General features: G+C 40.0%; 1 protein-coding gene across 1 annotated transcript in view; it reads left to right on the forward strand.

The window, feature by feature from the left end:
• The first annotated feature begins 17,033 nt into the window (after window positions 1-17,033).
• LOC122732476 overlaps window positions 17,034-27,978 on the forward strand; it is a 141,304-nt gene continuing 130,359 nt past the window's right edge. The window contains exon 1 of the mRNA XM_043972645.1: window positions 17,034-17,493. The gene's annotated coding sequence lies outside the window, so the exon portion shown is untranslated. The remainder of the gene's footprint in view (window positions 17,494-27,978) is intronic.

The raw sequence follows: 27,978 nt of genomic DNA on the forward strand, positions 1-27,978 counted from the left end.
AGATCCTGGAATGGTTTGCCATTTCCTTCTCCGACTCATTTTATAAATGAGGAAACTGAGGCAAACAGGGTTAAGTGACTTGCTCAGGGTCAAACAGCTAGTGTCCGTGGCTGGATTTGAATTCATTAAGATGAGTCTTCCTGATTCCAAGTCCCACTGCGCCACCTAGCGGCTCCAATTTAAAGTGCTTACTATGTATTAAAAACTGGACTAAGTGCTAGGAATACGATGAAAAGCAAATATATGGTCTTTCCCCTTAAGAAGCTCCTCTGAAGGGGCAGCTAGGTGGCGCAGCGGATAGAGCACTGGCCCTGGAGTCAGGAGTACCTGAGTTCAAATCTGGCCTCAGACACTTAACACTTACTAGCTGTGTGACCCTGGGCAAGTCACTTAACCCCAATTGCCTCACTAAAAAAAAAAAAACAAAAAACAAACAAAAAAAGAGTTCAGCCTATCTACACACCAATAACCAAGTAGATGAAGAATGGCTATCATTCAAAATGTGATATGAAGTTGGATGGACAACCCATAGAAATAGTCCATCAATACAACATATCTTGAAAAGTAACTGCAAGTGAAGGAAGAACTCATCACCAAATTAACCATGAGGAGGATGGGGACTGCATATAAAAAATTTCAAAGTGCTACATTTCTTCCTGAAAAAAGACCCTATTAGTGTTTAATATCAGAAGAAGGGGATTATGTCATATCCAACCTTTTGTTTTTCCCTCAGTGTCTATCACAGCAGTCGAAGCACAGAAGGCACTTAAAAGTGGGCATTGAATAAATGAGTTTCAAATCCAATCATCTGAGTCTGTATAAAGGGAGTAGGTCTCCATTTGGGGGGGTGGGGTGCATAGCACTATGTTGTGATGATACTCTCACTGAACCTCAAGACCCAGAAAGCAGATTTTGGCATGTTGTAAATGAACTAACTAGCAAGGCACTGCACAGAAAGAAGCTGTCATGTTTTTATCCTCTGATCATGATGCTGTTAGATACAAGAATTGAGGAAGGGGCAGTAAGCATAGTAGATAATACATTGGCCCTGGATTCAGGAGGACCTGAGTTCAAATCCAACCTCAGACACTTGACGCTTACTAGCTGTGTGACCTTGGGCAAGTCACTTAACCATCATTGCCCCACCAAAAAACAAAGTGAGGAAGTTTCATTTCTTTCCTAAAGAATCACAACCCTTTCCATGTCCTTTTTCAGAAGCCACTGTTGATTATCATTGCATCCTTCCTGGTGTGGGGTTATACCAATCCAGAAGGGGATGAGAGATGGGCACAGAACAGTACTTCTTCCTTTGTGACCTGGGAGGAATATTAATAGTCAATGATTGAAGCTTCTTGCCTCCTAGACTGATCTTGTATAGGATACCACACATGAGGATGATACTAATAAAGAAAATTCAGCCCAAAGAATGAAATAGAGAGTATAGGCATTATTATTTCTGTTCTACAGATGAAAAAACAGTCCCAGGAAGGTATACTTCCAACACAACTAGCCTGTGTTGGATCCAGGATTTGAACAAGGTTTTGCAGTCCTGTAGTCTCTTAAAATATATGGTACACAGCGCCATCTTGTGTTCCTCTTTTGTAATGCTATTTTCCTTCATTTCTACTGCCCTTGGTACTGAGCTTTACCAATATATAACAAGCTGAGATAAACCATAGAAGTATAAACTAAAAGCTGGAAGTAATTAATAATTGTGTGTGTGTGTGTGTGTGTGTGAGAGAGAGAGAGAGAGAGAGAGAGAGAGACAGAGACAGAGACAGAGACAGAGACAGACAGAGACAGACAGAGACAGAGACAGAGACAGAGACACAGAGAGACACAGACAGAGACACAGAGACAGAGAGAAGAAAAGAGGAAAGGAGAAAGGAAGGAAGGAAGGGAGGGAAGGAGGGAGGAAATGAGAGAGAGACACAGAGAGAGAGACAGAGAGACAGAGACAAAGAGACAGAGGGACAGAGAGACAGAGATATGCTGAACAAACATTGGTTGACTGCTTTCTAAACTTTTACAAACTGTAACACAGAAATTAAGAATCATACCATTCTGTTGTGGACATATGTTAAATTGTTGGAAGGGCAATAAGAGAGGAAATAAGCATTTATGAGTACCTTTTGTATGCCAGGTACTGTGCTAAGTTCCACAATAATTCTGGAAAGTTAGTGTTATTATTAGCCCCATTTTTATAGTTGTGGAAACTGAAGCAAAGATAGGTAAAGTGGCTCAGTTTACCCAGGGGTCACATGACTAATAAGGATCTGAAATCAATGCCTTCTTGACTCCTAAATGTACCTGGTTTGTCCTTGGCTCCCAATGAAGATACTGCTGTCAGTCACTTCTGGTCTGTGAACACTTTAGGGTGCCCATGGGAAATCCAAGATCTTCTAATCTTTCAAAGTTCAAGAGATCATCTTCTGGTAAAGATGGAGGGAGAAGACAGAGGTTCTCTCTCCTGTTTTCCTTCCCACTCCCCAAGAGATTTCCTTTCAAGTGCAGGGCTGGAACTACTTCCACCACCGGGCTGCCCCACCACTGGAATTCCAGGTTCAAAACTGGCTTACTTTAAATTAAAAATTTTTGTACAGAGGCAGCTAGGTGGCGCAGTGGATAGAGCACCAGCCCTGGATTCAGGAGTATCTGAGTTCAAATCCGGCCTCAGACACTTAACACTTACTAGCTGTGTGACCCTGGGCAAGTCACTTAACCCCAATTGCCTTACTAAAAAAAAAATTTTGTATAAGTAAAATCAATGTAGCCAAGAATAGAAGGAATGAAGAAAATAAGGGAGAAACTTTCATAGACAGTCTCTCAGATAGGATGTGATTGTATTAGAATATTATTGTGGTATAGGAAATGATGACCTGGTTGATAGAGAAAAATGTGGAAAACTTGTACCAATGAAGGAAGATGCTATCCACCTCCAAAGAAAGAGATGACAACTGAAAATATGCATGGTATGGTTTTACATATATGCATATATGTGTGTGTATATTTAGATAGATGGATGGATGATAGATAGAGAGATGATAGACATCTAGATAATATCTGCATTAAATTGTAGCCTTCTTGGGGCAGCTAGGTGGCGCAGTAGATGAAGCACTGGCCCTGGAGTCAGGAGGACCTGAGTTCAAATCCAGCCTCAGACACTTGACACTTACTAGCTGTGTGACCCTGGGCAAGTCACTTAATTCTTACTGTCCCACCAAAAATAAATTGTAGCCTTCTTTAGGGCAGGGGATGGGGGTGGAGGTAGCAAGGGAGAGAGGGATTAAAAAGTGAACAACAGAGAACAAAAGAAAACCCCAAAAGGAAGCAAAGCTGAGTAGCTTTTATGTATTTGTTTATTTGTTCATTTATTTATTTATTTGTTTATTACGTAGGTTTTCTTGAAATGGAAATGTATTGTTTTATATTGAATGCTCTCCTATGTTTTGCTGTGTACATGGAGATATTTTTTTTCTTTTCTGAGTTTGTATTTAAATTTAAAATGTATAAAAATTTTACCAAAAAAAGAGGGGAAAACTGGCTTGCTTTTCATCTAAGTATCGAAGGAAATGACCAAGTTTGCTCAACTAATCTCATTATATTTCCTTGGTGGCTTCATTTCATCTGACTTAGAACATTCCTTCCTTCTAACTTGATGATCTAGAAGACCTGGGTTTGAATCCCACCTCTGATTCTTATTACTTCTATGACCTGTAATAAGTCATTTAATCTCCTTGAGCTTCAGTTCCCTCATCTATAAGGTAATGGAATTGGACTAGATAGCCAAGGTCTTTTCCTGCTCCAAGGACTGTATTACTTTTTTTTTTTTTAAGGTGCCACAGTTGCAAGATAGGAATACTGTGTAATGTTTTATGTAACAGAGGCATCTAGTGGTAAGGAAGTAGATCACAAGTGTGAGAACCATGAGCACACTGGGCTAGATGAATGGAGTAACAGCTGTAGACTTAGCCACTGCAACCATACATTTGTTTTATACATGTAAGCATTTAATAGATGTAGAAGGTATGAGAACCTGAGCATGAGCAGAAAGTATATGGGAAGGATGGAGGTGGCTGGAAAAAGATATTTCTGTGATTGACTTTTAGGGTAACCCTGTCAAAGCTGGGTGAAATAGGGCTCGAATAGAGGAATACCAGTTTAACAATCGATCATCCAATCAACAAATATTTATTAAGTTTCTAGTATAGGTCAAGTATTGTGCTGGTTCTGGGAATACAAATACAGAGAAAGATCCCTGCTCACAGGGATCTTATATTCTAATGAGGAACAAAACAAACACATATTCTAATATATACAGCATAAATATAACATGAATAGATACAAATATATGGAAAGCAGTGCAATACAATGTTGTTTGGGAGGTTTTATGAAGAAGATAGTGATTGAACTGTCTTTTTTTAAATCATAAAAGTATTTTATTATTTTCCAGTTACATGTAAAGATAGTTTTCAACATTTGTTTTCCTAAGATTTTTAGTTCCAAATTTTTCTCCCTTCCAAACCCCCTCCCCAAGATGGAAAGCAATCCAATATAGGTTTTATACGTACAATCACATTAAACATATTTCTGCATCAGTCATGTTGTGTAAGAAGAATCAGAACACAAGGGGAAAACCTCAAAAAAGAAAAAACAAAAACAAAAGTAGAAACAGTACCGTTCAATCTGTATTTAGAATCCACAGTTCTTTTTTTCTGGATGTACAGAACATTTTCCATCATGGAATTGTCTTTGATCATTGTGTTGCTAAGAAGAGCTAAGTATCACAGTTTAGCATCACACAATGTTGCTGTTACTGTGTACAATGTTCTCCTGGTTGAACTGTGTCTTAAAGGAAGAGAAGGACTCTGAGGTAGCAATGAGGAAAAACTATATTCTAGGCATGTGATATGGCCAATATAGAAGGATAGAAATGGCAGGGAGGGGTAAAAGGTGGGGTGCAAGGAAAATTTAGAAAGCCAGTATGTCACAGAGTACAGGAAGGAGAGTAATGTATAATGAGGCTGGAAAACTGGTTAGTATGGGGACCAGGTAGTATAGGGATTTAAAATCTAACCAGGAGGGCAGCTAGGTGGCACAGTGCATAGAGCACCAGCCCCGGATTCAGGAGGAACTGAGTTCAAATCCTACTTCAGGCACTTGACACTTATTGGTTGTGTTAAGGGCTAAAATTCTAGCTAAACTGTCTAAAATATCTAATGAGTGGTCGCCAATAAATTATAAGCTTTAGCAAGAGTTAGACTTTTAAGCATTTATTAAGGAGAATAAGAATTTGGTAAAGAGAGAGAAAAAGGCCTAGATTCCTATCTATTAAAGGGAGAGCACATTTCTAGCTCCCTTCTCCGCCAGCGTCCAAAGGAAAAGAGAGTGAGACCGAGCGCCAGTCTCTTCCTTCCTCCTCCCACTAGTCCGCGTCACTTCCTGAAGCCTGGTCTTGCCCTCAAAGACCTTTGCTTCATGGGCAGAACTCTTCTACAGTAAGTATCCAGCAGGTGGCGTCATTCCAATCGTTACAGTCCCCCCTGTTGTTCCTCAAGAAACAAAATGTTTCCTTGACGGAACAGTAAAAACAATATAATAACTATTGCTAACTAATAATATGTGAACAACAATATAGAAAAGGAAGAGAGGAAAGTTTTGTCCAGAGGGGCGATTTTTTTGTCCTCATGAACCGACGCTTTGACATTAGTCTTGCAAAGGGAGGGCCTCTGCAGAGAATACATGTTACAGATGGTGTATATTATAACAGAAAGAGAAAAAACCAATAACAACAACAAATCAAAACTGTTCATTTAAAATCTCTGAAAGTCTTTTCTCAGATGTCCTCTAGGTGTAGTCGTGGAATGGAAGTCTCTTCAGGGGTTGATGTGTGGATGCTGGTAATCAGCCAGGAAAATTTCCTACAAAATCGAGCTTAACACAACTTTAAAATAGCTTTGTCAATAATCAAATCAAACAATGAAAGTTCTCAAAAACATGTCTAAGGGAATTCATAATCTTAGTTGTTACACATGAAACATATAATAAAACAAAAATTGAACCATTCTTTACAATTATATTATTATTATAGTCCCCCTTTATGGAGGGTAATTGAGAAGACAATTGCTGCGATATTAATTTTTAAAAATAATTTTTATCTTTGTTTCATCACTTTTTGCATCATCTGCCTAATTATCCTCATGCCATTATGAGAAGATAATTATGGGGGTTACCATAAAAGAACAGAGAAATGATGGGATATGAGCATTCCCACACTTGAGCAATATATACTGCCCATACAGTATGCCAGGCTTAAAATAGGTGGATGGAATATACGTCCATGCCACCGAACATATTGGAGGAAACTGAGTCAGACTTAATCAGATCCATGGAATTAAGATGTCCATGGCATCAGGCATATAGGAGGGAGCATAGAAGCCAGGTGTAGAAGTGAGATGGGTGGGATGAATACTTCCAGCCATCTGTACAATATTGTGGGGAAAAATAAAATAAAATATTAAACCAAGAGAATCCAACCTCAACATTTGTCAAAAGCTGTTCTCTCGGCCATACCTTGACTTCATGCATGTCTCCCCTCATGTGACAGTTCAGTGTCTGCTCTTGCATGTATTCCTCTTGTGATTGGATGGCACCTTGGCCAACTGGCATCTGATAACTCAGAATAAAGGTAATTAGTGTCTTAAATGATAAGTTCCCATAATCCAAGTCTCATATGGATTTAAAAATTGAGGATAATAAATGATTGCAAAAAAATGTGAATACATCTTGACTCAGAATATAATATATAATTATGCAACAATTTCAAATAATACCTTTTTTTTTTAACTTAGTATACAATTACTTTTTTGAAAAATCTGAACATATTTAAATACAAGTTAAAGCACAACACAATCTCAAAGAAAACTTTTACAAATGTTCCCCTCTTTTTTTTTTTGGAATATGCTTATCAAAAATAATACTTCTAGAATCAATTTACACTTGCCATGGCAAACAATTTGCCAGGGAAATGCTTTAAAGAGTTTGATCAAATAATCAGTTGAGAAAAAAATAACAAAAACAAACAACTCAGAATATGGGAGCACAATACTCCTAGAATTAACATTGTATTATGAAATCAAAACCATCTTGCAATGTTTCAAAATTAGATAGACAAATGAATAGAAGAAAACACACATGGAACAATAAAAGACAATGAAATTCAAACTAAGGAAATCTAAATGAATATGAACTTAATATTAATAAGACTATCATAAAATATAAACTTGATCACATGACTAAAAAGCTTTTACAAATATTCTCCTTGTTTTAAAAACTAAGTATAAGACACAATCTCAAAAGCATGAAAATCTCTATGAAAATAAACCCATACCATTAATTTCAAAATGTATATGTAATAGCATAGAAATCCTATGTAACCTCTGAACTGACATTAATACTCTGAGTGAATTCAGAACACTTTTGATTCCGATATCTAAAATCCCCAATACTCATATCAATACCTTGCTGCTGACTTCTACATTTCTGTAAAATATATACCCTTCCATGGCAAAAGAAGCGGAGTCTTGAACTATGTTGATGGTTGTCATTCTTATTCAGCTTAAGTTTTTCTTCTTTAACCCCTTTATATTGTCTGTCAGTCTTTTCACCATACAAATGCTTTATAAGATTACTAATTAAAGACAAAAGCAGGTTAGCAAAATTATGAACAAAACGAGCATATCTGGAATTTAAAGGGTTTTCTAAAGTTGTCTCAGAAGCACAGCCAGGCTGGGGAAGGGCTGAGCCTGAAGCTGCAAATGTAGTTAGAGAAAGTTGCGCATGAGCATTAGATCTCTGGACTTCCCAGGCAGGGGAAGCTATGGGCTTGGCCATGGGAGGAGTAGAGGGTGGGGTCTGGAGAGGAGGGGAGGGACCAGAGCAATTTGAATCAGACTTGATTTTGAACTCAGGCCTGGATTCCTCTTCCCCCACTTTGCCTCCAGGTGCTAGGGGATTAAAAGCTTCTAGAGGGTGGGTCATTGCCTCCAGGCATGCAAAATTAGAGCAACAATTAGTGTTAGAACTGGGAAAAGCTGCGGGAATCTCTTCAGGTTTCTCTGAAAAAGCATGGTTGGGAGAGGGAGAGATATTTCCTTGTGTGAGTAAGTTGCTGGCTCTTCTAACAAAAATAAAAAGAAAAATAGAAAATCCACAAAAACAAAGCATTAACATGATCTTATCTCCCATTTGTCTGGTTAAACAGACTAAAATCAAAAATAGGCTAATTAGGGAGTTTAAAAGGTCCATTCGAAAAAATTTAAAGGGAAAACACAGCCAGTACGCCAGTACTTAGCAGTTAAAGGGAGAGGGAGGGGAAATTTCTTACCCAACCAGAAGATCAGAAGAAGACTGAGGGTTAGCTTTCCTCTTCGTGGTCAGCCATCTGTTAAGGGCTAAAATTCTAGCTAAACTGTCTAAAATATCTAATGAGTGGTCGCCAATAAATTATAAGCTTTAGCAAGAGTTAGACTTTTAAGCATTTATTAAGGAGAATAAGAATTTGGTAAAGAGAGAGAAAAAGGCCTAGATTCCTATCTATTAAAGGGAGAGCACATTTCTAGCTCCCTTCTCCGCCAGCGTCCAAAGGAAAAGAGAGTGAGACCGAGCGCCAGTCTCTTCCTTCCTCCTCCCACTAGTCCGCGTCACTTCCTGAAGCCTGGTCTTGCCCTCAAAGACCTTTGCTTCATGGGCAGAACTCTTCTACAGTAAGTATCCAGCAGGTGGCGTCATTCCAATCGTTACAGTTGTGTGACTCTGGGCAAGTCACTTAACCTTCATTGCCCTGCAAAACAAAAACAAAACTAACCAAAATAATTTGTACTTTCTCTTAAAAGCAATAAGAAGTCAGTGGATTTGATGGAGTGAGAGAGACATATGGTCAGATCTGAATCTAAGGAAAATTATTTTGATAGTAGTAGAGTTCAGTGAGAAGAGATTTGATGCAGGGAAACCAGCTAAGAGACTATTGAAATAATTTAGGCAAGGAGTGGTAAAGGACTGAATTAAGAAGGTAACTATGCTAGTATAGAGATGGGGCCTGCTATGGGAGATATTGTAAAAGTGAAAATGTCAAGATTTGATAACTGATTGAACATGTTGGGTAGGGTGAGGGAGAATGAGGAGTAAGAAATAATGCTGATGTTATAAACCTGGGACACTGGAAAGATGATGATGCATTTAACAGATAGAAGAACTCTTGGAAAAGGAGAGTTTTTTGGAGAAAGATCACAAGTTTGGTTCTGGGCAAACTAAGTTTAAGATGTCTCCAAGAGGAGCAGCTAGGTGACGCAGCGGATAGAGCACCGGCCCTGGAGTCAGGAGGACCTGAGTTCAAACCTGGCCTCAGACACTTGACACTTACTAGTTGTGTGTCCCTGGGCAAGTCACTTAACCCCAATTGCCTCACACACACACACACAAAAAGATGTCTCCAAGATATCCAGTGTAAAATGTCTAGTAGGCTATTAGTGTTGTGGGACTAAAGCTCAGGGGAAAGAATGGGGCTGGATATATACATGTGTTATACATGTGTGTGTATGTATGTATATATATGCATGCATACAGATTTTACAAATATATCATATGAACATACACCTATGCATTATAGAAATATATATGTATACACACAAACATACATATATGTATATACCTACATTTAGAGATCAACTCGTTCATTTTACAGACAACAAGATTGAGGCTCCAAGAGATTAAGTGACTTGCCCGAGGTTGTATAAATTCTCAGTGGCACAGTCAGGATTTGAACCCATGCCCTCTGATGACAAATCCTGTGCTCTTCTCTCCATGCCGCACTGTATTCCTCAAGCATACTGTGTACAAGGGTTACTACTGCTTCAGCAGATCAGGGTCTCTGCCTCCAGGGTCTACATAGTCATGTATACCAAATGACTTAATGCATGAGTGCCTCCCTTCTTTTGGCTACCACTGCCCCTACAACGCCGGGACTTCCATCATTATACCTTCCTCCAGCAAGAAGTGATGGGAGAGAGGTAGTTATGCCATAGCAGTAGAGCTCCTGACTGCCCTTCCCAAGGTTATCCTGGAACACAAGGCATTGGTGAAGCTATCCATTCATTCATTCACAGTATTTACAGTAGCCCACATATTAACCTGCTTAGGGACTGGGCTAAGAGAGGCCTGGACATTTCTTCAGGGTCTCAGGATATAAAAAGGTAAAAAGAGAAGGGGAGTTCAAGAGAACAAATTCTCAGTAATTTTGCTAATTGCGTATTAAGAATGCATTACTATTGTTGGTGGAGCTGTGAGCTGATCCAACCATTCTGGAGAGCAATTTGGAATTATGCCCAAAGGGCAATAAAGCTGTGCATACCCTTTGACCCAGCAATCCCACTTTTAGGTCTTTTGCCCAAAGAAATCATGGAAGGGGGAAAGGGACCCACATGTACAAAAATATTTATAGCTGCTCTTTACGTGGTAGCAAGGAATTGGAAGTTGAGGGGGTGCCCATCAATTGGGGAATGGCTGGACAAGTTGTGGTATATGAATACAATGGAATACTATTGTGCTGTAAGAAATGATGAGCAGGAAGAGTTCAGAGAAACCTGGAGGGTCTTACGTGAGCTGATGATGAGTGAGATGAGCAGAACCAGAAGAACATTGTACACAGTATCATCAACATTGAGTGTTGACCTACTGTGATGGACTATATTCTTCTCACCAATGCAATGGTACAGAAGAGTTCCAGGGAACTCATGATAGAAGAGGATCTCCAAATCCAAGAAAAAAAAAGAAAGAAAGAACTGTGGAGTATAGATGCTGATTGAACCATATTATTTCTTTTGTTTTGGGTGCTGTTGGTTTTTTTTTTTCTTTCTATTTTGAGGTTTTGCATCACTGCTCTGATTCTTTCTCTTGTAACAGGATTAATGCAGAAATAGGATTAATGTTATTATGTGTATATATATATATATGTATATGTATAGAGATATATAAATATAACCTATATCAGATTACCTGCTGTCTAGGGGAGGGGGGAGGGAGGGGTGGGAGGGAGAAAAATCTGAAATTGTAAAGCATGTATAAACAAAAGTTGAGAACTATCTTTACATGTAATGGAAAAAATAAAATACCTCATACATTAAAAAAAAAAAAAGAATGCATTACTGTAAGCATGTTATCTTACTAATACAAGGGAATGGAATGGGAGGAGCCAATGCGAAAAGGATTTATCCAAGATAGTAGGCCTCAGAAAGAACATAGGAATTCAAAATCAGCAATTACAAAGTTCTGATAATCAGAGAATCAACCAAATAATTGCTATGCAAGTACAATAGGATTTTTAACAGGATGGCACTTTCCTTGTAGAACATGCATTTGATTATGCAACAAAGTCCTGTTCTGAGGTCTTATTGTAGCACAGAGGCCAAGGCATGCCAGCTCAAGTAGATGTGAGAGGCAGCTGTCAAAGTTTCAGTCTTTTGCAAGCTGATTGTTAAACACAGTCAGTACATAATTTGGTCACTTCTTATACCAGTAGCATTATTTATTGCTTTAAAAGAATTTGCGTCTACCACAGCACAGTATATTCTCAATACATTGTTGTTTACTTTAAATGATCATGATTCTACTGATGAATATTTGAAAGCAAACCTAATTGCATTTTGTTCTAATCATGTTCATATGATGTATAAAGTTTGGAATGCAAGGAAGTTGTTAGAAAATTTTCCCAAAGTCATCATTTGGCACTATTACAATTATCTATTAAATCATCTATTACAATTATCATTTAATGTTTCAATATCTGAAATAAGCTAATCATTTAAAATATTTCCAGATAAATTTGATTTGTCACTAATTTAATAAAAAATCTAATAGCATTAGAAACCATAGCTAAAGAACTTGACATTAACATTGTTTAAATTGGTTAAGTACTAGGACTAAGTTGGACAGTATGTATAATTCATGAGCAGCTACTGCTGTATGGTACATACATCATAAAATGGATTCATTTTTCTAACTCTTTTTATTCTGATTTGGCAAAAGATTAGTTAATATTATCTTCTTGTAAAAACTCACTTTAATGAATTCTTGAAGAATTTTCATCTGCATTGGAGTAAATATCAGCTAACCTTCAGAATACACAAATATTAATCAAGCACACCAAGACACGAGAAGCCAGACATTTCTACAGAAGAGGAAACTGAGGTTCAGAAAGACTTAATTCCATTACTAAAGTCGTGCTGCTGTTAAGCATTAGAAGTGAAATGGAATCCATGTCCTGTGACTCTGGAGCCAGTATTCTTTCCATTGTAATAGGCAGCCTACCCTTTCCTGATAGCTACTCTATTCTATTTTTATTTATATATGTAGATGTTGTCTCCCCTCTTTAAATGTAAGCTCCTTGAGGGTAGGGGATGTTTCTCTCTTGCTTTTGTATTCCAAGCACTTAGCCCAATGCATGGTACATGGTCGGTGCTTAATAAACGCTTATTGATTATTTGAAACAGTATAGGGGGAGGGAAAGGTGGGGAAGAAGAAAGGTTAGTGAGAGACTCCACTGTTCCAGACTATGCTGAAAGAAAGGAAATGAACAAATTTTAAATATCTATAAAGATTTCTATTGGGTGGCTAGGTGGTGCAGTGGATAGAGGACCAGGCCAGAAGTCTGAGTTCAAATCCAGACACTAGTTGTGTGACCCAGGGCAAGTCAGTTCACCCTATTTGCCTCAGTTTCCTCATCTGTAAAAAGTGGACTAGAGAAGGAAATGGCAAACTATTTCAGTATCTTTGCCAAGAAAACACCAAACAGGGTCACAGAGTCAGACATGACTGAAACGACTGATAAAGCATCCACAAAGATTTCTATAACAATTTTCTCCATCACATTCGCTACAGCATCACAATCCCTGATGCACTGCATGAGGAAGTTGAAATGGCACTAAAGAAAATAAAGGTGAGCAACTGGACTAAACCAAATATATACAATACAAAAGAGGCCCTTGCTAGAGGCAAAACAATTGTAAGTGGACTAAGGGATCAATTCCTAAGCTATCTGAAAGAAGGAAGGATGCCAATCCCTCAGAAAAAATAATTCCTAAGTACTCCCCAAACTGGACAAGGAAATATGGACTCATTCCTACTTTCCAACAAAATCCTCTTGAGAAGAATTTACTCACACATTCTAGGTCATTCATCCTTGATAATCATTAGTATTAAAATAATATCTAAAGAAAAGGCAAGGTCTCACAAACAATATTCTGTAGACATCCTTACAGTCACTCAATTGACCAAAAGGTACAGAAAATGTAATATACCATTGTGCTTCTTTGTTGATCATTAAAATACATTTGATTTGGTAGTGCAAAATGTCACCTTAAAGGTCCTCCTATGTCAAAGTGTCTCCCATAGTTATGTCAAAATTATACAAAATTTTATAAAGCAGCAGCCCTGGATTCAGGAGGACCTAAGTTCAACCCAGCCTCAGACACTTGACACTTACTAGCTATGTGACCCTGGGCAAGTCACTTAACCCTTATTGCCCTGCCCCCCCAAATTATACCAAATTCTGAAAGTCATGACAACAGAGGTAATTTTGTTCAACAACCTTTTGATTATTCTTGTCAAACAGGGCAAAAAACAAAGAGCTAATTACTCTCTGTAAAAGAGAGAAAAAAAATGTATAGGGGCAGCTAGATGGCACAGTGGATAAAGCACTGGCCCTGGATTCAGGAGGACCTGAGTTCAAATCTGACCTCAGACACTTGACACTTACTAGCTGTGTGACCCTGAGTAAGTCACTTAACCCTCATTGCCCTGCAAAGAGAGAGAGAGAGAGAGAGAGAGAGAGAACAGAGAGCTATATGCTTGCCAAAGGCATTTACTATTGTCAAGTAATATGTTATGCACCAAGTCCAAATGAAAAAGGAATTCCCTGAAGAACTATGGGGTCCTCTAGATATTCCAGTTTATAGATTACATTATTCTGTTTACACCAAGCCCTGCAACACTACAAAGCCTCCTAAGGGAGACTAATAATTACTCAATCAAGTTGAACCCATTTACGCACACAACAAAACAACCAACTGAAAAACCAGGAAACTACCTCTAGTAGTTGGAAGGACACACAGGAAGATGGGAAGGGCCTGGATTGTCTTTGGGAAACAATACAGTATATTTAATGTCCCCATTCTTCTAGCTAAAAGGTCAATCCTCTGATATTTAAATCTTCATGTTGCTTTGTAACTATGGACTATGAAACTATGAAACTTGAAAATATCTATACACACAGATGTATGTATATGTGTATATTGATGTATTTATAGCAGAGAATAAGGGATAGCAGAATTTCAGAAGTACACACATGCATACATACCTACACAGACCCTTATGTACATTTATTTGCACTTATGTATGTATACCATGGAATGAGGCATACTAGAATCCCAGTAGATGTACATACATGCATATATACATACATACACATGTTCATATTCAATCACTTAATCAACAAGCATCTGTTAAGTTCCCATTATGTCTCAGGCACTGTTCTAGAAGCTCGGAATACAAATTCAAAGAATGAAACAAGTCCTACTTTCTTCTTTTTTTGTAAGTTTTTTTTTAACTTAACAAACCCAACTTTCAAATATCTTATCTTCTATATTCATACAGATATAACATATGTGTAAATAAAACTTGTTCCAAACCTTTATTTTCATCAAAGTGGACATCTCCTAGAACAAAAAAATTCCTTTACCAGTGCAGGTCAGCCATGGTCAAAGGGTCACAAATTATATGGGGGGTTTTAGTGTGTGTGTATGTGTGTTTTTTGGCAGGGCATTGAGGGTTAAGTGACTTGCCCAAGGTCACACAGCTAGTAAGTGTGAAGTGTCTGAGGTCGGATTTGAACTCAGGTCTTTCTGAATCCAGGGCCACACAAATTATGTTTTAAAAGTAGATCATGAACCCTGGTCTTCCTGAGTTCAAGGTCATTTCTCTACCTACTAGACCATACTGCCTTTTTCTAACCTTTAACCATCAAAATAATTGAGGAGGAAAAGTGCATCAAAGAAACTTTCAAAGAGATGCATGATTGGAAAAAGGGTGTTTTGCAATTCAATATATGTCATACATGTGCTGTTATGCAGAACGTCTTCACCTTCCTCGAAAGTGTTTTGCTGGAAAAAGGATGTTTTGACCAATATCGTTTGATGCTTTGTGAGTAGCAGTATATTGAGAGAAAATCAGAGGTTTGCTCCATTTTTATCAATATGATGTCAGAGCATCCACAGGAAGTCCCCCAGTCCACTGAACAGCCCTTTGCAGATATTTACAGGATATGACTTATAGAGGAGGAGAAGGTGTGGCTCATTTGCAATTTGTACTTCTGGGGAGAGCACACATATCGATAAGTCAGAGATTCATCAAAAAATAAAAACATTATAATTAAACTATGACATAAAAGTGGTATATCCCACAGATCTTGCACTAATGTTTGAGCAACTTTTGGGGAGAAGGGAGGAAGAAAGATGAGAGGAGAAAAGATTGTGTCTTCCTGAAAATGAAGTTTTACATTCCCAAAGAAAATTGGCACTCAAGCTATATTTGTGCAACATACTCCTTCCTCTCTTTTTAATTTCCCCAGTGTTTAGCATGGAACATAGTAAGCATTTAATAAATGCTTTTTCATTCATTCATTTGCTGCAGAATATTGAGAAGTTCCCTTATGGAAGATTTATTGAAAGAGAAGGGAAAGGGGGCAGCTAGGTGGCACAGTGGATAAAACACCAGCCCTGGATTCAGGAGGACTTGAGTTCAAATCTAGACTCAGACACTTGAGGATTACTAGCTGTGCCTTGGGCAAGTCACTTGACCCTCATTGCCCCGCAGAAAGAAAAAAAGGGGGGGGGAAGAACCATGTAGACTGATAAAGCATGGGTGGATTGTGCTGGGGCAGTAGAGGGAGTGTCCTTAGTGATACGGAAGTACTCGTGTAACCTACTGTGAAAAATGCTTGGGGGACATAAGGATAAGGAAGATATGGCTGCTACCTCGAGGAGTTTAAAATCTAGTTCTAGGTTTGATAGGGAAAGAGCATCTGTAGCAGTATGGGCCAGGGAGAAGACCTCTCTTCTCTGGACTTGGGAGTCAGAAGATATGTTTTCAATCATGGCTTCCTCCCTTTTGTGTGACCTTAGACACACAATTTCCTCACTTGTAAAAGGAGGGAGTAGGATTAGACAACCTCTCAGTTCTACTTCAGTTCTAAATCCTGTGGTGCCAAAGTGTCAAGACCCTTCATTCTGGTGCTGGGCTCCTTGATGCATAGTGTCTTTTCTGCTTAGACTACCATCATATTGCTAGTTGAGGAGGGGTGGCTAGGTGAGAGATTTGAGCCAGAATCTACAGAAGTGCCAAATAACTGCTTAGGAGAAAGATTCTCTAAGAGAAGTATGAGATGGGAAGAAAGACAGACAGTGGGAGGTAGAGGCAGAGGGAGTAGAGAGAACTATTTCTGGAAAAAGAAAAAAAGATGGATTTCAGTTGTTCCCTTTACAGTACCTGTAGTACATCAGAAAAATGGATCACATAATCAAGGACAACCTGATGAACAAGCCTCGGCCGTCCTGTTCCGTCTTACCATTATAGACACTGCCTATTGTTCTACCATTATTCGGGTCCTAAAGGTTTGTCTTCAAGAATCCTTTTAAAATATTGAACTGCAAATACTCCTAATAGATGCTCAACTTTGAGGGGTGGAGAGGAAACAGAGCGACGGAGAGCAGTGAACAGAGAGGCGGGAGAGAGACAAACCGGCAGACAACCACTCAACGAGCTGGGCAAACAGCCCGATGCAAAGATTTCCCCCATTGGCCTTTCCCCAGCTCTCTGGGACTAGACCGCAGGGCACATGACAAGATGATTAGACAGGGGAAGACAGTTAGGCGGGCACTGGCGGGGGCATTCTTGGGCAGAGGCGAGCAGTGCAGTCCCGGGCCGGCCTGCAGGGGGTGGTGAGGGCAGCAGTTTGGAGGTGCTCCCCACCCAGCCCAGAAAAGGAGGAAGAGGGAAGGAAATTGGTTGCCAGTTCTTTGGGCTGTGGACTTCCCTGCCTCCTCTGACTCGGTGGCGGCTGCTGTCCTCCGGAATCTGGGGACCCGGCGCCAAGAAGGGTCTGGAGAGAGCCCGCGGGCTGCGCTGCCATGAGCAGCCCCGGGACACGGCTGCTGCAGCTGCCGCGGCTAGGGCCGGTCCCCGCTGCCTGCCTCCCGTTCCAGCTCCCGATCGGACTCGGACTCCATCGCCCGCGGGCGCCCATCTCCGGCCGCTCGGTTCTCCGCCCGCTGGGGACAAAGGTCGGGGCCAGCGGGGGCGGTCCCGGGAGAGGAGGATGCGAAGCGACGCGCACCGTGAGGATCGGCTGCGCCTCCGCTTTCTGGGGAGACACGGCGGCCTCAGGTAATCGCAGAAGGGCAGCCTGCCCGCCCTGCTCCTGCCGGCCGCCCGGCCTGCCTTCGGACCCTCCCGGCTCCTCCTGCTGCTGCGAGCTTGGATGGATCCAGGCGAAGCGCAGGGGCCGGAGCTCCCTGCGGCCGGCGAAGGAGCTGGGCTGCCGACCGGCCGGGCCGGGCCGGGCCGGGCCGACAAAGTTCCGAGGCGCCTTCCCCAGCCGCGTCCCAGCCTACGGCCTGCTCCGAACCCTTTCCCCTATCAGTGGGGAGGGAGGGAGAGCTGGCAGCGAGTCCGTGCGCTTACCCAATCCCTCTCTCTCCTAGGACAAGAGTCTTCCTCCCTCCCCAGTTCTGTACCATGCGCTCTACTTGTAGCATGCCTTTCGGTTTGGGGTGTGTCTCTGTGTCACACTTCCCTGTGTCCCCGCCAAAATCTTTCTTTCAGTCTCTGACTCTTCTCTGCCAATTCACCAAGCGTTTATTAGACATTTACTGCGTGTGAGGCACTGTGCCAAGCTCTAAGGATACAAAGCACCGCGAAATCAGGGAACTTTCAGAGAGCTCGCAGTCTAAGGGGGTGAGACAGCATGCACCCTGTCTCTCTGTATGTGTCTTTCTCTGACTCTCTCCTTCTTTCTCTCTGTGTCTGTCTCTGTCTTTGTCTCTCTCCCTGTATCTCTCTGTCTCTGTAGCTGCTTTTGTTCGTCTGTCTGTGTTTGCCTCCCTCTCTCCATGTTCACTCTTCTTAGGACTCAACAAGAATGTTAGGCTCAAAATAGTAAGGGTGTGTTATTATAGCACAGTGGGGGGATTTTTGTGTTTTGTTTTGGTTTTGGCTTTTTTTTTTTTTTGCAAGGAAAGGAAGAAGCCAAGAGGAAGGATAGAATGTCTTTTATGCAAAAAATAAAATCATATGAGGCAGAACTGAGATCAGAACTTTGTGTATGCCTTTTGAAGAAGTGCGAATGTTGTCATAAAAATGACCAGGACTGCTTCATTAAAGCACTTTTTCTTTTTGACAATAAGAGGAAGAAATCAGGTCAAGAAACGAAGCATTGTTAAGGATAAAGAGACTCAAATGTCTCTGAAAGGGGGGGTGGGAGAAGTGTATACACACAATACATACATACATACATATACATGAGTACTACCATACCATACATCACCATGGCCTGTTCCGTTACTATACATAGTATTGATTATTTACAAAAGTGAATTAGGTCAGTATGGCTAATGATATATTATTTCACTGGAGCCCAGCACTGATACAGCTCAAAACGTCTTCTATGCCTTTAGAAGATTGTTATAACCAAAAAAAATTAAAAATCTTCACCAGGTGGTGATCCTTCTGGTGATGAACCTTTTAGACCTGACCTGGCCAGGTCCTCTGGGGACCTTTTACTTAAAAGTTTTCTAGCCTAGTAGGATTTTTGACACCCTGCATTTACTGACACAGTCTTCAAGAACCCAGTTACTACCACATCGGTGTGGCATTAGAGGAAGAAGTTAGTGATTTATAGAAATTAGGCCTTGGAATATTGATTTTATTATAGAAATTTTCTAGTGAAATGGAAAGAATTAATGAAATGTAATTTGGGGACATAAAAACATTCATCTTGACTAAGTTACTAACTGGCATTGAATGGCAGCTGCATATAAATTATAGAGATAGGTGGTTGCCCCTGCTTACAGTCTTATGAGTGTTGATCATACCCTCAAGTATCTTCCCTAATTCTTGCCATCGTGACCTGTAATTCTGCCCAACTATATGTATTCTTTTGAACCTGAGAATTTTTTGGTCTTCAGGACCCTCCAGTTCAAATTAGAGTCCCTTAATATTTCACAGAGTCATTTCTAGTATCCTGGGGAAAAGACAGAGAGAAATGGGCTAAACGATGATATGGATAAGTGGATCTGGAAGTGGTTAAATAGTCAGACTCAAAGAAAAGTCATTAATAGATAAATGTAACAGATCAATGTCATTTTGGAAGAATGTTTCTAGTGGAGTGTCCCAGTGATCAGACCTTGGTCTTTTGCAGGGCAATGAGGGTTAAGTGACTTGCCCAGGGTCACACAGATACTAAGTGTCAAGTATATGAGGCTGGATTTGAACTCAGGTCCTCCTGAATCTAGGGCCAGTGCTTTATCCACTGTTCCACCTAGCTGCCCCTGGTCTTATACCTTTTGATATTTTTTATCAATGGCTTGGATAAAAGCATAGATAGCATGCTTATCAAACTTGGAAATGGCATGAAGCTGGGAAGATAGCTTATCACACTGGATAACAGAATTAAGATCCCTAAAGATCTCAGCAGGCTAAAATGTTGGACTAAATCTAATAAGTTGAAATTTAAAATGGATAAATTTAAAGTCTTGTACTTGGATTCAGAAATTCACTTAATAAATATAAAATGAGGGTGGCATGGCCAGGCAACAGTTCCCTCTGGGAGAAGAAAAAAGCATTTAAAGAGAGGTTTAGTAGACTGAAACCTCATTAAGTGAACAGTGTGATATAACCACCATGAAAGCTAACATAGTCTTAGGCTTCATTAAAAAACAAGCAAAGCAGGGGGCAGCTAGGTGGCACAGTGGATAAAGCACCGGCCTTGGATGCAGGAGGATCTGAGTTCAAATGTGGTCTCAGACACTTGAAACTTGCTAGCTGTGTGACCCTGGGCAAGTCACTTAACTCCCATTACCCCGCAAAAAGGGGGGAGGGGAAACAAGCAAAACAAACAAAACAAAAACATCATGTCTAAGGCTAGAAAGGTAGTAATCCCACTGGACTGTGCCCTGCTCAGAACTCTTGGGTTGAAAGAATGATGAGTCTTCAGTCAAGATGTATTTATTAAGCACCTGTTATGTGCCAGTTTCCATGCTAAGTGTTGAGGATACAGGGAAAGGCCAAAAGGAAACACACACACACACCAAAAAACCAGCCCCTCCTCTCAAGTTGCTCACAGTCTAACGTGCAAACAGCTGTGTACAAACATTATATATACAGCCTCAAAGGAAAGATACTGAGATTAAGAAAGACTTGGAAGCCTCTTCCAGAAGATGAGACTTTGGCTGAGACTTGAAGGAAAGCCGGGAAAACAGAAGGTGGGGATGAGGAGAAAGAGCATTCTAGGCATAGGCCAGTTGGGAAGCAAGAAGACCGGTGTTCATGGATGGTGGACAAGTGGAAGTGAATGAGGTATAAGAAGACAGTGAAAGGAGGGAAGGGTCAGGTTATGAAGGACTTTAAGAGCCAAACAGAGGGTTTTATGGAAAAGGACAGTGACTGGTCAGAGCTATACCTTAGGAAATTCAATTTCACAGGTGTTTATTTAACTAGAAGAAGACTAGACTTAGGGAAGGTAGGTGGCACAGTGGATATATAACCAGGCCTGGTGTTAGGAAGACTTGAGTTCAAATCCAGCCTCAGATATTTACTGGCTATGTGACCCTGGGCAAGTCACTTAACCTAGTTTGTCTCAGTTCCTCATGTGTAAAATGAGCTGGACAAGGCAATGGCAAACTACTCCAGTATCTTTGCCAAGAAAATGCCAAATGGGGTCACAAAGAGGAGGACTCCACTGAAAATAACTCAGTAACAGTACTTGGGGAAACATGACTAAATTCAAGTATTTGAAGGGCTGTAACATGGAAGGGGAATTCAACATATTTTGCATAATCCTAGTGTCCAGAAGTATGAACAACAGGTAAAATTGCAGATAAATGATTTGGGGTAAGATGTCAGGAAAACTTCCTAAGAATTACTGTTTTCTTAATACTGTAAGACTGTACTGCTGTTTTAGGAGGAAGCATGTTCCCCTTCCCTAGAAGTGGTTAAGCAAAGGCTGGATGACCCATTTGTAAGATAGAATGTAGAAAGGATTCTTGTGTGGGTATGGATTGAATTATATAACTTCAGAGATCAGTTCCAACTGTCACTCTGCGATTCGACGTAATTCCATCTTTAGCATAACTATGGATCAGTTGACAACTGAGAGAAGAGCCCCATGGAAATGGGACCTGGAAATAAGAGGAGGAAAATGTACTTTATAGATGAGGGGAATTGGCTCCTAAAGATAGAGATGGGGGCAGCTAGGTGGCGCAGTGGATAGAGCAACAGCCTTGGAGTCAGGAGGACCTGAGTTCAAATCCGGACTCAGACACTTAACACTTACTAGCTGTGTGACCCTGGGCAAGTCACTTAACCCCAATTGCCTCACACACACAAAAGAGAGAGAGAGAGAGAGAGAGAGAGAGAGAGAGAGAGAGAGAGAGAGAGAGAGAGAGAGAGAGAAGCATGTGCCTAATGAAGCAATAAGTATTTACTGATGTGCCCTGTAGAATGTTTGGTACTTTGTGGGATGTGAAAACAATCTGAACAATTGTACTCATCTAGTTCATTTGAGTATACCAGTTCGAACTCACTGAAACTGGCTAGAGGTAGCTGGCAGTTTTTTCTAGTTTCCACTCTTGGCCAGCCATTTTTGTTCTTTCTCAGTCCACAAATCATTCTCCAAGGAAGAGAAAACAGATAGAAAAGGAGAGTTTAGTTCTTGGCACGCACAGCAAGCACTAGTCCTGTCCTTTCTTCAGTATTGCTCTTGCTTCCTTCATAGCTTAAAAAAATATTTTTTTTCATGATCTTTTGCTTTCACTAGCCAGCTCAAATCCTTCTGAGATTTAATGTTTACTGGCAATTCTTCCAGGACTATGCTACTCTTTTGTATTCGTCTTCAACTGCTTGCCTTTATTTCCATCTTCTATAGTGTCTTTTTTTCCGTTTGTTTGTTTATTTGTTTTTTGTTTTTTGCAGGCAATGGGGGTTAAGTGACTTGCCCAGGGTCACACAGCTAGTGTCAAGTGTCTGAGGCTGGATTTGAACTCAGGTACTCCTGAATCCAGGGCTGGTGCTTTAAACACTGCGCCATCTAGCTGCCCTATACGTGTCTTTTTAAAACCTGAATTGGTCAGAGTTCCTTTTGTACCCACATCAGCTTCTTTAGGCAGGTGGCTTTTTATCCTGCTTTGTTGTTGTTGGGTTGTTTCAGTTGGGTCTGACTCTCCCTGAACCCCTTTGGGGCTTTCTTGCCAAAGAAAAGGATTGCCGTTTCTTTCTCCAGCAAATTTTACAGAAGAGGAAACTGAGGCAAACAGAGTTAAGTGACTTGCCCGGGGTCATACAACTAATAAGTGTCTGACTCTGGATTTGAACTCAGGTCCTCCGGATTCCTAGCCCGCCCCCGCTATCCACTGAGCCACCTAGCTGTCCCTGTATTCAGTTCTAGGTGCCACATTTAAGGAAGAACATTGACATGCTAGAAAGTATCCAGAAGATGGAGACCAAGATGGTGAAGGACCTTAAAAACCTGTTGATCCTGAGTATGCCACTTACTACCTGTGTGATTGCAGTAAAGTCACTCGGTCTCCTGGTTCCATTTTCTTCACCTGTAAAATGAAGGAGTTGCATCAGGCCAACTCTAATGTCCTTTCCACCTGCAATTCAGTGTCCCCCTCCCCGATCATATGACAGAGCCATTTCAAGATTTCTTCATAACCCAATTAGCTTTGGGAAGTGGAGGGACTTGGGGGGGGTGGCATTCTAAAAAGACCAGAGGGTGATACAAAGGACTTCTGAAGGGTGCTCCAATTTTTGTCTCCAGGAAGCAGAGGAGGTTTTGTTCTGTTTTGTTTGGAAGGTGATGAGCATGAGTCACACTGTGTTTGGAATCACAAATAAAATTAATTCCTTTGCTCCTATCCCTACTAAAAGGATAGGGTCCTTTCATGTTTTCAGCTGGCTGCCCTGATGCAGCATCACCAGCCTGAGGCAAATGAGGATAAGGAAGCCTTGGCCTTGGCCTCAGCGAAGATGTCCCTTCTTGGTTTTTATGAAGCAAAAACCTTTGTACTGTGAAGAAAGGGCAGAAGTAGCATTTCCGTGGAAACCTCCAGATACTTAGAAGAGTGGATTTGGGAGCAGGAAGGGACTTGGAAGTCATCTAGTTCAACGCCCACATTTTAGAAATAAGAAAGCTGAAGCCCGGAGAAATAAGATAATTTGTCCAAGAATACACAGGCGGTAAATGGCAGAGCCAGGATTGGACCCTCGATCCTCCAATGCCAGATAGAGTGTAGTTTTCATGGCCTGCACTCCCTACTTTGAAGATAAATAGCATGTCTGCCCTAAGCTTTCTGTAGGCTAGACATCCATCAGATCCTCGTGGTGCATGATGGCTTATGGGATCTCCTGCTCAAGTTCTTGCTACTGAATCCCTCCTTTTCATTTATCTCTAAAATCCTTTTCTCTTGGTTGATGGTGTTTTTCCTTGTCTTCTGCCTTACACATCCACCAGAACACTAGCAAATACCTCAAATGAGCTTTGCTTTTGATCCTTAGCAGATGGCTAAACAGTATTGATTCTATGTCCCATTGAATCTTTTAAAAAAATGTAAGGTTTTTATTGATTTTTTTTACATCATATAGTTTTCCCGAGTATTCTTTCCTTCTATTTTCCCTCCCAGAAAGCTATCTTACTTAACAAATAGTAGTTTTAAAGAAAAGAAAAAGAGGAAAAATAATTGATCAATACATCAAAAAAGGCTGAAACTATGTACAGTACTATACACTTGTGGGCCTCCCACCTCTGCAAAGGGTAGGGGATGAGAACATCTTCTCAGGTTTCTTCTTTCACAGCATGCTTGTTTCCTTCTAATTTTGCAGCATTCATTTTTTAAATTTTAAATTTTACTTTTTTCTCAATTGCATGTAAACAAAAATTTTTAACATTCAATTTTTAAATTGTGGACTTCTAAATTCTTTCCTTCCTCTTCACCCCCATCTTGTGAGGGCAGGCCATTTGATAAAGATCACACATGTGTAGTCATGTAAAACTTTTCCACATAAGCCATGTTGCAAAAGAAAACACAGACCAAAAAACCCCAAGAATAATAAAGTTTTGGTTTTGGTTTGGGGGTGGGTGGGTGGGGCAGTGAGGATTAAGTGACTTGCCCAGGGTCACACAGCTAGTGTCAAGTGTCTAAGGCCAGATAAATAATAGTTTTAAAAAATACAACATTCGGGGCAGCTAGGTGGTGCAGTGGATAGAGCACCGGCCCTGGAGTCAGGAGGACCTGAGTTCAAATCGGCCTCAGACACTTGACACTTACTAGCTGTGTGACCCTGGGCAAGTCACTTACCCCAATTCCCTCAGTAAAAAAAAAAAATACAACATTCACTTTGGAGTTTTTAATGGTTATTTTTTCTATGTTACTATAGTTATTGCATATATTATTTTCTTGGGTCAGCTTACTATATTTATGCATCAATTTATGTGTATATAATTATTATATAGAAATATATAGCATATGTATGAGCTCTATGTAGAGGTTTTTATCCTCTGTAACATATTTTAGTATATAAACTACAAATTATCTTAATAGTAATTTTTGCTTATACTCATGAATACAAAGTTACAATCATTAGATCAAAGCATGAGAGCTCTAAGAAATCTCAAGAGGCCTGATCTAATCCATTCCCCTCATTTTGTAGAAGAGATAATTGAAGTCCAGAGAAAATTAAGTGACTTGCCTAAGGTCTTAAAGAAAGTGTCAGAGACAGTGACCAAATAGTGTTTTGTGAAATGATAGTTTTTCTTGCCTTGATCAAACCAATTTAACCAACTCTCTGAGGAGAACTGTGTGAGGCAATTTCCTATTAAACTTCATTTTTTAAAACATCTTCTGGTTTCATTTTTAATGAGGATACCATTTTGGATGTGGTTAAATTTATTCAGCAGCCTGTCAATCTCTTGGTTTATCGAATGAAGATCACACATGAAGAATGACAACAATAATTTGATGTTCATAGAAAATGTAAGAAATAATATCATTCTTGGTGCCCTGTCACCCTGAAAGCAGAAAGAGGGCTGCACAAGACTGTTGACATGTCATGTTTTTATCTGTTGGAGTTTCCAAAAAAAATTATCACCAAGTGGCCAAAAATTCTAGTGATAAGCCTCTGCATAGGCTGGTTTTCAAACTCAGTCTGTCACTAGTTCAGTACTTGAATATTTTCTGAAGCCTATAGTATTTTTGGCATAACTTGCCAGAAACTGGAGTAGGGAAAAGACCTCTCTTTTCAGGGACCACGTATGAACACAAAGTCTCTGGCACAATTTTCTGGTCCCCACAGCTGGATCGCGTGTTGTTGTGGGTGCCGGGTGCCTCACCTTTCATAGGCATAAGTGAAGGACAATGACTAGTCCATTACCGGGGTAGAGTATCTTTGTTGTTTAAAATCTTTTCATGGTTGACTAAGAAATGATTTGGTCCAAATGCATTTCCCTTAAGTATAGTTTTGATGCTATTTAGTCAGCTTCACGACAATTGAAACATTCTGTAGCAGAAAAGATAACAATCTTTTATAATTTGATACACTTAAAAATACAAGCATATCCTCCTTAATTAGCAGTGCAGTTTAAACCTCTTTATTTTTCAATGGCCTCTGGTAGGGATCAGCATATGGTGAACATTTGAGTGATCCATCAGCCACAAAGTCTGCTTTGTTCTGATTTTTCTGACGTTCATTTGTCTCCTCTCTTCTGTTTGCATGCATTTCCCCATTCTTCCCACGATCTTTGACAGATCCACTTGTTGTACCCTTCCTGAGTTTGTGGGTCTAAGAGCTAAGAGTCCACTTATTGGCACCTTTTATTAACCATATTGGGATCAAATCCCAAATTTAAATTGTCCTCTTTGCACATCTCTGATGAAAGGTTTTTGTTCTCAGCGCAGGGGGATGGCTTTTATTAGAGGTTGGTGGACAAAAGTCTCATGAAATGCTAATGGGAATTCACAGCAGAGTGCCAGCTGGCCTAACATTCCTAAATCTCCTGGAAGAAGGAACACATATTTATCCACCCATAGAATCCTATAGTTTAAAATTAAAACAGGTTTTTTTCTCCATATATTTTGGTTGTTCATGATGTTATTTGATTAAACCAAGTTCTGTCCCACATGTTTTTGTTGGTAGAGGCCCCAATTGCCATTGTAGTGAATTGAAATTCATGCACTGAAAAAAGAAAGTGATGTGAAAACTGTTGCTGTATTAAAAGAATACTATGAACTCTGCATTTGATCATCTATTTTACAGAAGACTTTAATGTGCAGTGGACATCTAGTATTTTTTTAACCTTTGGAATAAATGTAATCAAAATATTTATAAGGTACTAGATTTTTCTGTTATTTTAAAACATACTTGAAGCTACTTAGGATTTTGTATTTAAGAAATCCAGCCATGTTACTATCAAAATGTATAAAAAAACAAAATCAGTATTGTATTAGTGGTGAGATTAAGGAGAAATTAAGAGAATCTATTTGAAATTAATATCATGACAATTTTTGAGGGGGGGTGTAATCTTTTAAAAAACTGTTTCGGGGCAGCTAGGTGGTGCAGTGGATAGAGCACCAGCCCTGGATTCAGGAGGACCTGAATTCAAATCCGGCCTCAGACCCTTGACACCTTACTAGCTGTGTGATTCTGGGCAAGTCACTTAACCCCAATTGCCTCACCAAAACAAAAAACAAAAAACCTGTCTTGAACTTTGTACTTGTGGTACTTGTATTGAATGTGGTTTTTGTTGGTGTTTTTAATTTGAGGATGAAAGAAAACTAGTCACTTGATATTGGGAAAAAGAAAACAAACTGGAATTTCTGTAAGGGATGGTTGTTCTCTTCACCCTCTTACTCCATCAAGTTTTCATGTGTGTGGGTGGCAGCATATCTGTAGCTGGAGCAGCAAACCCACTTTCCAATTGAACTGTTTTATTGCCATCTTCACCATACATAACTTACTATCTCCCACTCACATGCTTTTGTATAGGAACATACATGGAAATCTGTATACTCCTCATTTCTACCTCTTAGAATAGATCATTTCTTCCAAGCTCTCCTCAGGTGTCATCTCCATGAAGCCGGTCTTCCACTTGGTAGCCTAATCTCTTTCATGAAACCACTTGTCTTACTTGATGTATACTGTGCACTTATTTACCAGTGTGTATGTACCTGTGTGTGTATTCCAACAATGGGATATGTAATGCCTTGAGGGCAGGGATTGTTTGAGGATTTGTCTTTGTAACCTCCAGTACTTTGCACGTAGTAGATGCTTAATTAATTTGTTGAATTGAATTGAATGAAACAGTCAGGAAAAGTACACAGCCTGTGACAGAAACATATGATATATTATATTGAACTCTGAATGACTTAGCTCTTCTCTCAGCAGTACAGTCATCCCAGACAATCCCAGAGGACTCATGATAAAAATGCTATCTACCTCCAGAAAAAGAATTGATGTTGTCTGAATACAGACTGAAACATGTTATTTTTCACTTCTCCTTTCTTTCTTTCTTTCTTTCTCTCTTTCTTCCTTCCTTCCTTCCTTCCTTCCTTCCTTCCTTCCTTCCTTCCTTCCTTCCTTCCTTCCTTTCTTTCTTTCTCT

The sequence above is a fragment of the Dromiciops gliroides genome, chromosome 6 (assembly GCF_019393635.1).
Source record: "Dromiciops gliroides isolate mDroGli1 chromosome 6, mDroGli1.pri, whole genome shotgun sequence".
NCBI classification, from domain to species: Eukaryota; Metazoa; Chordata; class Mammalia; order Microbiotheria; family Microbiotheriidae; genus Dromiciops; species Dromiciops gliroides.